Consider the following 11,107-nt stretch of genomic DNA (forward strand, 5'->3'; position numbering starts at 1 on the left):
CGTGAATTCACTCCTTTCACCTTCTTTTATCCATCGTGCTAGTCTAAATTCACAAGCTGCTCTTTTTTTATATATATCTAAAATATATTCTGTCTTAATTCACCATCTCTGTGTTTTCTGACACATTATTCTCTGCTCTGCAGTCAGAGTAGAAATTCTAAAATGTTGTCCTACATCTTCATGGAGAGCCCTATAATACAGGCTTCCCTTGTTTTATTGAACTTCTCATATTGTGCTTTGCAGATATTGCGTTTTCAACACCTGAAGCGAGACCTTCCACTAGCAAAAACGTTAGGACTCACTGAAGGCTCAGATGAGGGCAGACATTTTTTCGGCGATAAGGTATTTTTTTAAATTAAACTGTGTACATTGTTTTAGACGATACTATTGTCACCGGTGGGGGTAATGTGAAATCCTGGTTGCTCCAGTGGTGTGGGGGAGGAGGAGGGGGAGGTGGATAGCCGCCATTGTGTGTTGTTGTCCCTCTGTTCTGTGAGATTTAGAAAAAGTAAGATTTATTGAAAGTACATTTTAGAAGGAGATGGGCCATGCAAAGGAAGGCTGTAGGCCGCTGGAACTTAGGAGGTGAAGAGATAAAGATAGTACACCCCAAAGGGAGGAGTTGGTTTCCAGCCAGGAGAACTGTTACTGTAGACATGAGAAGATCTGTTTATATTTGGGTCATGATGGGAAGTCTAGATGATCAGTATGTGAGGTCATTTTGCCAGACAGTTGGCTGTTACATAACATTTTGCCTACTGCACATGTGCTTACCTAGAATTTAGTCTGTTATAATTAGATTCATGAACTTCTAGGCAGAGTCATGAGATTATAATGATGATATAATGAGGCTGAAGTTATGGGCAGTACTTTCTGCACATACGTTTGTCGCTGATTTAGCCAGCAGCTTTTATGGCCTTTGTGCTCTAGGATTTGGGGTAATTTACAACCCTAAAAGGGTGGTATTTCTGGGAGGCCCTTAAGGAAGGTCCCTATTCCTTTGTTCTCCTGTTGCCCATGTCTGACTAGCTACCTAACACTATTGCACACTTACTAGACTATAGTATAGTGTAAAATAATTTTTATATGCATGGGGAAACCAAAAAATTTATATGACTTTATTGCGCTATTTGCTTTATTGCAGAGATCTGCAATATCTCAGGTGTGCCTATATTCTAGTGACTGAAAGACAAATAACTCCTTAAAATGGCTTATAAGGCCTTTCATTCACAGCTTTGTAAGAAGTATCAGTAGAAATCCATGAAACTGACATAAGTCCCACATTCGAAAAAGAAAATTAGAATCAAAACCACATCCAACGATGGAGTAAGGACCACCAGCAAAGATTAAGAGACTGTAACATGGTGGTCTCCATCATATACATATTAAATTTATATACCTTCCCCCTACCAAACAAAACAGAAAAACAACAAAATGAACACCGCCACAATGGACATGCTTCTGAAAAACTACCAAGTAATGACATTCTTTGCTCTTGAAAGTCAACAAATTGGGGAAGGAATCACATCAATGAAATGCCTCTAAATGCCAACCAATCACTTACAATCTCACATTAGTAAGCAAAACTGCATAATTAACTTCAACCTGCTTCTACCTCTGAAATCTGAAAGTTCATTAATCCTTGAAGTCCATACCTTCCAAACCCATGTAAGACAGTAGTTTGCTCTGCTCAAAAAGACTGTGCTTTACAGTATAGTTCTCTAAAACTCAGTAAGCAATGAATTCAGCTGTTTGAGGTTGGGGCTAATTTTAGATATCAATTGGTGATCTCTTCTTTTGACAGAGTGGAATGTGGGCATCAGTAAATAATTTGACTGTTAAGAGCAAGATTGAAAAATAAAAGACAAGCAACTATGACCTTCAGACTCTCTAGGATTAAGTTCTAGGTTATACGAAAAGGCAAGCAATCCAGCCAGCTACAGTGTCACCTGAGTGTGAAGAAAATATACAATGTGTGACTAAGGAGGGGTGTGGATATCAATTACATACTCGGCCTAAGCTATAGTAGCAAAGACTAGAACTTGTTTTACTAAATTTCTTTCAGTAAGTCTTCAAAGATATTGCAGCTACCACTTTCAGTGCACCTCATATGTAGGTTGGATTTCATGCAGGGACACAGCATGGTAGTGCAGGTGTAGATTGTATCTGACACCACTTTTGTACCACTGATGCTTTCAGTCTCTCCTATGCTTTTTCCATCTATCTATAACATCCGTTTTTGCATAGGTTACAATCAGCTTCATGTTGGTGCAATATGGCAATACCCTTCCTCAGAACCATGCAATCCGTAAGTGCAAGGGAGTTAATGATTTATGGGGTGAACTTCTGACCCACTTAAAATGAATGCCTATAAATAAGTCCTCCCATCTTTCCTCCCATGATGGATGGTTGTGGGGAATATTTAATACACATCTTCTCAAGTGGTGCCATGAGATAAGAGAGGTGGCCATTTGATGTTGTTTTTTTGTACTGTTTCTCTTTTCTTGGTTTGTTCTTTCTAGTTCCTCATAATTTGAGGGGTTATATTTCCCAATAAAGTGGTTTTAAAAGTTTGGAAGGCTTTTTTTTTGTTTTTTGTTTTTATGTTTCATGTTTTTCCTGTTCTGTAAAAGTAATTCTTGATCTTTATGATAGTTGGAGTCTACCTATACGGTGTCTCTTTTTAGTTTTCTCATTTGAAATACAAAAGTTAGTAAGATGAAGTAAAATAATAATAAAATAAAATAAACAGCCTATACTCATTCAGAGTCGAATGTATGGAATGAGTCAAAGGTAAGAGAAAAATGTAAATAGCAACAGATTCCTTAGTGCTTTGAAAGCTAAACTGAAGATATAATCTCATAAGTGGCTAGAGACTCATTGATAATTTTTGAGTTTAAAAGTCACATTTTGAAAGATGTTATTTAGAGAAATCAAACACTCATTTAGGAAGGAATGATGCAGAAAATAATTTGTGTATGGTTGCCAGAAGAGAGGCTATTTCAGTAATCCAGGTGTGAGATGATGAGCTCCAGAACTAAGGTAGAAGTTAGTAAGTAAATAAAATGACATATAATTAAATTAAATGACACATTTAGAGACATTTGGAGGGAAGGACTGACAAGATTTGATTGCTTATTAGAAATATGTAATGAAAAAATGTGTTAAAATTACTTTAAGAATATTAAACTGTGCACAAATGATTTGTTTTCTGAAACTCTTTTTTCTATTTTATAAAGCAGATGACCATATTTAAAGAAATGTCTGTGATGTAGTAGACGCAATGTAGATTTAGGAGTCAATAAACTTATTTGAGAAGTTATATTAATTGAGAGTATATTTTAGGCCAGGCACTAGGCACTAGGCTTGACCTAGTGAATAATGAGTAACAGTGAATAAAACAAGCAAAAAACACCTCATTAACTGGCATTTTTTTTAGTGTATGGGGTGGTGCAGACATCAGGATAAATAATTAATTTTCATAATATTTAGAAAATTGTAAATGTGATGGAAAAAAGAGCTTGCAGAGGAGGATCACAAGAGCTGGGATGAAGAAAATTTTGAATGAAGTGATTAGGATAAACCTCACTGAGAAGGCATTGAAACCAAGCCTACAAGTGAGCCGGTGGGACATATGGGAAAGAGCATTCAGAGCACAATGAACAGCTTATGGAAAGATTCTGAGGCAGACTTTTAGAAAGGGAACAAAAACCAGGTCAAAGAAGCTCCACTGGCAAAATTTAGATAATGTAAGTACTAGAATTTTTTTTTTTTTTTTTTGATTTACATCCATTAGTTTTGGAGCAGCACATCCTTGATTTCTGACACAAAATTGTTAGAGATTTAGTTTGTCTTTTTCATTCTCCAGACCTGAAATCACTGATTTCTTAAAGAAGCTTGCAAGTAGTTTACAAAAACATGACTGGATTCTAGTCACGCTCATTGTTAGAGCAGTCTCATGGCTTCTAGGCCTTATTGGAGGCCTTCTAGGAATGATATTGGAGGTCTATCTCCAAGTTCATATTACTTTTAATTTCAACCCTCCCACCATTAAAATTGAGTGTTTGTCTTACTTTACCCATATTGTTTTTTTATAGTTCCCTTTTCTCATATAGGGTATCTGAGTTTCCAACCATATCAAGATATTTTATTTCCTTTCATTATGTGTAAAAAATAGTATTGGAATTGCTTCACCAGTACTACTACTAATAACAACCTTTTAAGTTCAAGATTTCTTTTCTTATTTGCCCTTAAGACTATATCCCATAAAGGAAGTACAAAGTTAATATTCATAGTTACCTGAAATTATTCTGTGTGTGGGTATATGTATGTATTCTCTGCATATTATCAATTTGATGTAGTTATTTTTTTCTATTTGCATTTAATTTTAGTTTTACCTCTCTTTTAGATATGATTCAAATTTAATTGTGTTAACTTTGAGAATAAGTAACAGTTCAAATATCAAAGTCTCACTCCATTCTCCATCCCATCTCCCACTGCTGTTCTTTCCAGTAAGTGGTTTAATTAATTTTGTATTTATGATCTGCATTTCTTTTCTTTTTTCAAAAATAAGGTCACACATATATACTCATATGTCTGAATTTCTTCACTTCCTCTTAGCTAATATATATATGTACACATACATATATATAATATATAATCTATACCCATCTATCTATCACCTATCTATCACCTACCTACCTACCTACCTACCTACCTACCTATCTATCCATTGCTTTTTTCTAAGATATAATTTGTCTTGAAAACTACTCCACATCATAAAATCTTTCCATTTTATTTTAAAACTTCATAATCTATTGTTATATAGTTCTCAGCCAGTCTTCTGGGGAAAGTTTGTAGGTTGTTTCTGATATTTTATTATTGTAAACTGTGTCGCAATGGGTAACTTTGCATATGTTTGTATTGTTGGAGGGACAACTTTAAAGTTAATTTTTAAAAATACAATTATAAAGGTGTAAATGCAAATGTAGGATTTTTTTTTAAAGATGTCAATTACACAGATAAGAGTTATACAAGTTTACAAACTCACTAGCTATGCATAAGGGTGCCTGTTAATCCATAACTTGTAATAAAGTGTATTGTTAGTTTTTAAATTTTGTCATTATAAGATAGAAATGGTCAGTATAGTTTTAATTCTCTTATTACGTGTGTTGATTATTTTTTCAAAGTTTCAAGAGCTAATTTTAAATCTGTGTGTACATGTGTAAGTTATCTTATGTGTGTGCGTCTGTGTTTTCATGACTCGTGAATATTTTTCAATCAACTGTTTAGTTTTTTTTTCTCAATATTCAAGAAAATGTGGTATATATATTCAATGGAATGTTATTCAGTCAAAAAGGAAGGAAATTCTGCCGTTTAGAACAACCCGAGGACATTATGCTAAGTGAAATAAACCAGACACAGAAAAGCAAATACAACATAATACCACTTGTATATATACAACTTGATGCATTTAGAAAAAGAATCCATAAAATCATCACCATAATTTATGCTCTAACTATATCCTGTCACCTTCAAAAGTTTCCTCCTATCCTCGTTGTTATTATTTTTATGTGGGACATCAATACTTAATATAAGATCTACCTTCTTAGCACATTTTTAAGTATACAGTACAGTATTATTAACTATAGGCTCTATGCTGTATAGTGGATTTCTAGGACTTATCCACTTTGCAAACTGAAACTTTGTACCCTTCGATTAATACTTCCCAGTTTCCACCTGCCTCCAGCCCCCAACATTCACCCTTCTACTTTCTGCTTCTATTAAGTATGTGGATAAGGAATATATATTTGCTCCATAATGCAATAAAAATTCATAGTTGTTTATTGATTAATGTGCATTATTAAAATTATATTCTATAATAATAACCTGCCAGCAGAATGCAGAATAAAAAGAGAAAATGATGGACTGTGAATTGAGTAACTTCTGAAACATCTGGGGAAATACAGTCATGAGTTGAAATTGTAGCATGTAATTTTGTTTTCAAACACCTACAATTACTAACAACCAAATGGAAATAAATTGTCTCTGAAGTATAGGAGAATGTAGTATGTATTTAAAATTTTAATACAGAATCATAGTTTCCAATATATTCTAAATTATTAAGTAGTTTTGAATCAAGATGTAGTTGTAGTCTACAGCCATGCCACCCTGAACAAGCCCAATCTCGTCCGATCTCGGAAGCTAAGTAGGGTCAAGCCTGGTTAGTACTTGGATGGGAGACCACCTAGGAAGACCAGGCGCTGTAGGCATAAAAAATATAAACTAAGGGATTGTAAGCTGACAAGGTCCTTTGTTTACATTTTATTTCTGAAGACCAGGCGCTGTAGGCATAAAAAATATAAACTAAGGGATTGTAAGCTGACAAGGTCCTTGCAATCTGTGAGGTCAACCAAGGGTTGCCTACCAAAAAAATAAATAAATTAATTAATTAAAAAAAAAGATGTAGTTGTAAACTTTTAAAGGTTAAGCTAATATAAATAGAGCAGAACTGAATTTAACTTAGAGAAGAATTACTGATAAACAATGTGTCTGTTTAAAACCAGTGGCATGTTGTAAAAAGAAATCGCCATATTTCTTTTACTTGGAATAAAAACAAATATTTTCCTCTTATAGGAGGATGCTGTGTTACTTAATAATTAATTTAGAATAAAGGTCATTTATCTTAGAGATCTAAGATATGTGTCTAACTCTGAATTTTCTGTAAACTACTCATTGTAAACTACTAATTTAACATATTCTCAGTAGATTAGTGAGGGGACTGACTTTTAGGCAACCTTAATTGTATTAGTCTGCTAGGACTGCCTTAACAAAAATATCATAGACTGGATACCTTAAACACTAAAAATAAACATTTATTTCCTCACAGTTATGGAGGCTGAAAGTCCAAGATCAAGGTCATAGCAGATTTGGTTTTTCTCTTCCTGGTGTACAGGTAGATAGTTAACTCTTCACTGTGGCTTTACACGAACATGGGAAAAATAGATATCTCTAATGTTTCTTCCTTTTATTATAAGGACAAGAGTTGTATTGGATTAGAGCCTAACACTTATGACCTTATTTAACCTCATTTATCTCTTTAAAAGTCCCTGTCTCCAAATACAGACACATCAGGAATTAAAATTTCAACATATGAATTGTGGGGGGAAGCACATTTTAGTCCACATAAGTTAAAGACCTGGTAACTAGTCTTGTTGAAGAAGGTTTTAAAAATAGTTCCAATTTCTTTCCATTTTCCATTGATTAATGTGCATTATTAAAATTATATTCTATAATAATAACCTGCCAGCGGAATGCAGAATTAAAAGAATTTCCATTTTCTTTCTATAGAGTGGGAGTGGAAAAACAAATGAATGATAATTTTGTAAATAATTACCAGCTCTGCTACAGTACAATGCTAATCCAGAAAACTAAAAAATTTGTTATAGAAGTTTTCATTTTTACCACTTTTTAAAACTGTAGTATAAAAATGTTTGAGAGTTATACATCTTTTTATTACTAACATACTTATTTGTAAAGTAATTGACATTTTAAAAGAAGTTAGTTACTTTTACAAAAATCAATCATTATTTTTATATTTCATTTTTATTAATGGTGAAAATTTCAAGTAATCAGAATTTAATATAACAGGTCACCATATAGAAGTTTAAATAGATGATAACGTTTGGCCATTTGATCTTTAAATATATACATGATTATAAAGAAATATGATGTTACAGATATAGCTAAGATACTCCACTCATCTCCCCCACCTTCCTCCCTGGACAGAGTTAAAAACTAGGCTAAATTCGATGTACATTTTTGTCATACAAAGTGTTTTGTTTTCTTTCTACTGAATTTGAATCAATTCATACAAACATATGTGTTTGAAGTTATGTATTTGGCATAACATATGTAACATTTTTGTCCTGGATTTAATAATTCGATATTTTTCTATGATTTATTTGCACTGATATGTGAAAGTAATTCATCCATTTAACTGCTATTTAATATTTTAATGTCATTATTTATCCAATTCTCTAACAGAGGAAGGTGTTTGTTTCCACTTGTTTGCAATGTTTATTGTTTTTTCTGTTTTGGGGATTAATTCTGTTACAATTTTACTCGAATTTTTGGAACTGAGTACATACATGAGATTAGCCTATGATTTTCTTTTTCTTTTCCTGGAGAATTTTAATCTAGTTTTAGTATCAAGAACTACGCACTATGTATTCACATAATATAATTACGTATGGACTGCATAAATTGAAGACAGGAGTTTTGTTCTAATTTTCTATTCTCTGGATTGTTTTATAAAAGATAAGAATGATCTGTTGTTTTTTTAAAAACAATTGTTGAAAAATACTAGTAAAATGAAATGGGTCTGGTTTCATTTTTATTTTATTTTGTTGGTTTGCTGAAATTTGAGAGTTAAAGATCAATCCAGGTTTTCAATTCTTGGTGTGTTATTTTTGATTGAGTTATCTTCTAGTAGTAGTACATTTTCTTTTTAAATTATCACAAAGTTGATCATATGTTCTTATATATTTTTCTATCTTAATCTCTTTATGGTTTTGCTCTTTTCCTGTTTTAGATATTAATATGACTTCTTTTTTTCTTTCTTTCCCTTATTACTCTTTCTAGAAGTGAATCTCTTTTGTGGGTCATATTAGAAAGCCAGATTTTCATTCTGTTGCTTATCTCTAATTATATGTATTTTTAATGTTAATTTTCTTGTATTTTTTCTTTGTTTACATTTTATTTCTGAACTTACTGAACTGACCACTTAACTAATTTTTTAAATTCTAGATAATTTTCTAACATACAGCATTAACAATATAAATTTTCCTCAAGTAAAATATTGGTTTAATTTGATAAGTTTTCCGTGAAGACTTTTACTGTTTTTAAATTTTTATGTACCTTCTAATTTCAATTATTAATTACTCATGAGACATTAACATCTCCCATAAATTCTTGTTCATTTTAAGAGAATATGGACAGTGGCCTGTGGGAAGAAGTAAAGATTTCCCAGAATAATTGGAAAATGTCTTGTCTTCTGAAAGATGGATTTTTAATGTACCTTTTTGCTGTATAAGTACACTTTAAATAAATCATTCATTTTGTATGTAGTCAATCCCCTAGATGATAGAGCCTTGTTATTTGGTAATTGAAATACTTAAACCTTGATGAAATACAAAGCCACAGTCAAAAATGTTTGGGCTGCTGCTTTGTTTTAGAAATGGTTTGAAAATTCTTTTACAGCAAATATTTTGTGACTGAAAAATGATCAAAATAATCAGAAGCAATTTTGTTTTGGAATAACTTCTCAAAGAATCACGAATTAAAATTAATCTCTAGATACGTTAAGCCTCTCATTAGTTACTGTTTAGAACCAATAATTATTTTATAGTTCTAAAATGGTTACATTTTTGGAAAGAAGAAATACATAGGATTTTAGGTATGGCATTTGGTAATAAGTTTACTACTGTAACTGACATTTTTGAGGTTAAAGTATGGGGGCACATAACCTTTGGAAAGCCTAGAAACTACACAGTTTTTATGCAATAATGACCTTGTTAGCTCTGAAACCTCCTCAGTTCCTGGTTTTCTTTTTACCATGTTTTTGGAGCTATCTTCCATCACCTTTTGATTTCCATCACCTCACCTTTTCAGACAAATCTTCCTGTAGTTTAGCTCTTTGTACACTATGTTCTCTGTTTTATTTTAAAACAATTTTCCCCAGTCAATTTACATGACTTAATAGTTCATTAAAGACAAATACAACTAATTTTTTTTTTCTCAAAGCATGTTAGAAGTGTGTATATATCATGCATTCTGTAACCTAGTACGGTATGTTTCTTTTTTTTCCTTTTTGTTTCCATATAAAATTAATTCAGAATAGAATGAAAGGTGTAGGGCACTAGCTTGTCTACCCAATGATAATGCTTCAATGGCCCAGAGAAAATCTATCCCAGCTTATCTCGTGTAAGTAATGAAGCTCAAAGACATCCAAAAATAATTTTAATTTATTTGACTTGTGTTTAATTGGATGAGTGGATAATTTCTTTGCACATTTTCAAGAATGTGGCATTTGAAGAATGAATGACTAAATAATTTTAGAAAGTTTATAAATTATGCTGAAAATTTAATAGCTCATCTTATCTTGCATCAGTATTTATGATTCACTTTTTGTTTTTGAATACATTTTTAATTCAGGTAATATCCTTCTAGAAGAAAAGTCACATATGATAGTATGTTTATTTTATTACATTTCTATATTTATTTTATCTTGTACAGACAACTTTGAGCAACTTACAAATGAAAGAGTATTTAAATTTAATAATAAGCCTTGATCTCTGAGCAATGTAGTGGATCTTACATAAATATCCAGTAAACATGTAGATATGATCCCATACAGTGGTACTAGAATCATTCTGGAAAGCAGTCAAGTACTGAGACCCAGAAAACCTTGACAATTACACCTTTCTAAAAACAAGTAGAAATTTTAATGTAAAACTTCATTTTACATGTTAGTGCATTTCCATGCTCTTAAGCATAGAGCCCTAGTTAGGGGCCTCTTTTCACTGAATCTAAAGGGAATACTACAAGATTGTGATTGTTATTTAATATTTAGCATCTTATTTCACGTAATAGCATTTCTAACTAATGGACTTAGAAAGAAATGACCCCCAAATACATTTTATTTCTATTTTCAATATAACATGAAAAATAAATACTTTATGTTTTAGAAATAGAATGACAGTAGAATATCTGATGACTCAAGGATGTGAAGAATTCTTAAGAAAAATACAATAAAATATAACTATAGCTGACAGTACTGTGATACTGATAAGTGTGAAAAGGTTTCAAGAAAATACAATCACAAAAGATATCATAAATAAAGGTTTAAAACGCATATGAAGAAAATATATCCAGTGCATATACATGATTAATGAGACAATATTTGTTTTCTTTTTTTTTTTTTCTATTTCTATGGGATATAGAAAGTTTTCACTATTCTCCCTAAGAGAAAAACAGTTAGAAGGGAGATAGGGCTCAACTCCGTGCACCACAAGGAAAAGCGGAAATTTATAATCAAGGATGGAAA

At 32.1% G+C, this 11,107-nt stretch overlaps 1 pseudogene; it reads left to right on the plus strand.

Annotated features, from left to right (window-relative positions):
* Positions 1–6,153: 6,153 nt before the first annotated feature.
* On the plus strand, positions 6,154–6,272 carry LOC111737524 (annotated as a pseudogene).
* The last annotated feature ends 4,835 nt before the right edge of the window (positions 6,273–11,107 follow it).

Source organism: Pteropus vampyrus, unplaced genomic scaffold (genome assembly GCF_000151845.1).
Source record: "Pteropus vampyrus isolate Shadow unplaced genomic scaffold, Pvam_2.0 Scaffold27, whole genome shotgun sequence".
Classification (NCBI taxonomy): domain Eukaryota; kingdom Metazoa; phylum Chordata; class Mammalia; order Chiroptera; family Pteropodidae; genus Pteropus; species Pteropus vampyrus.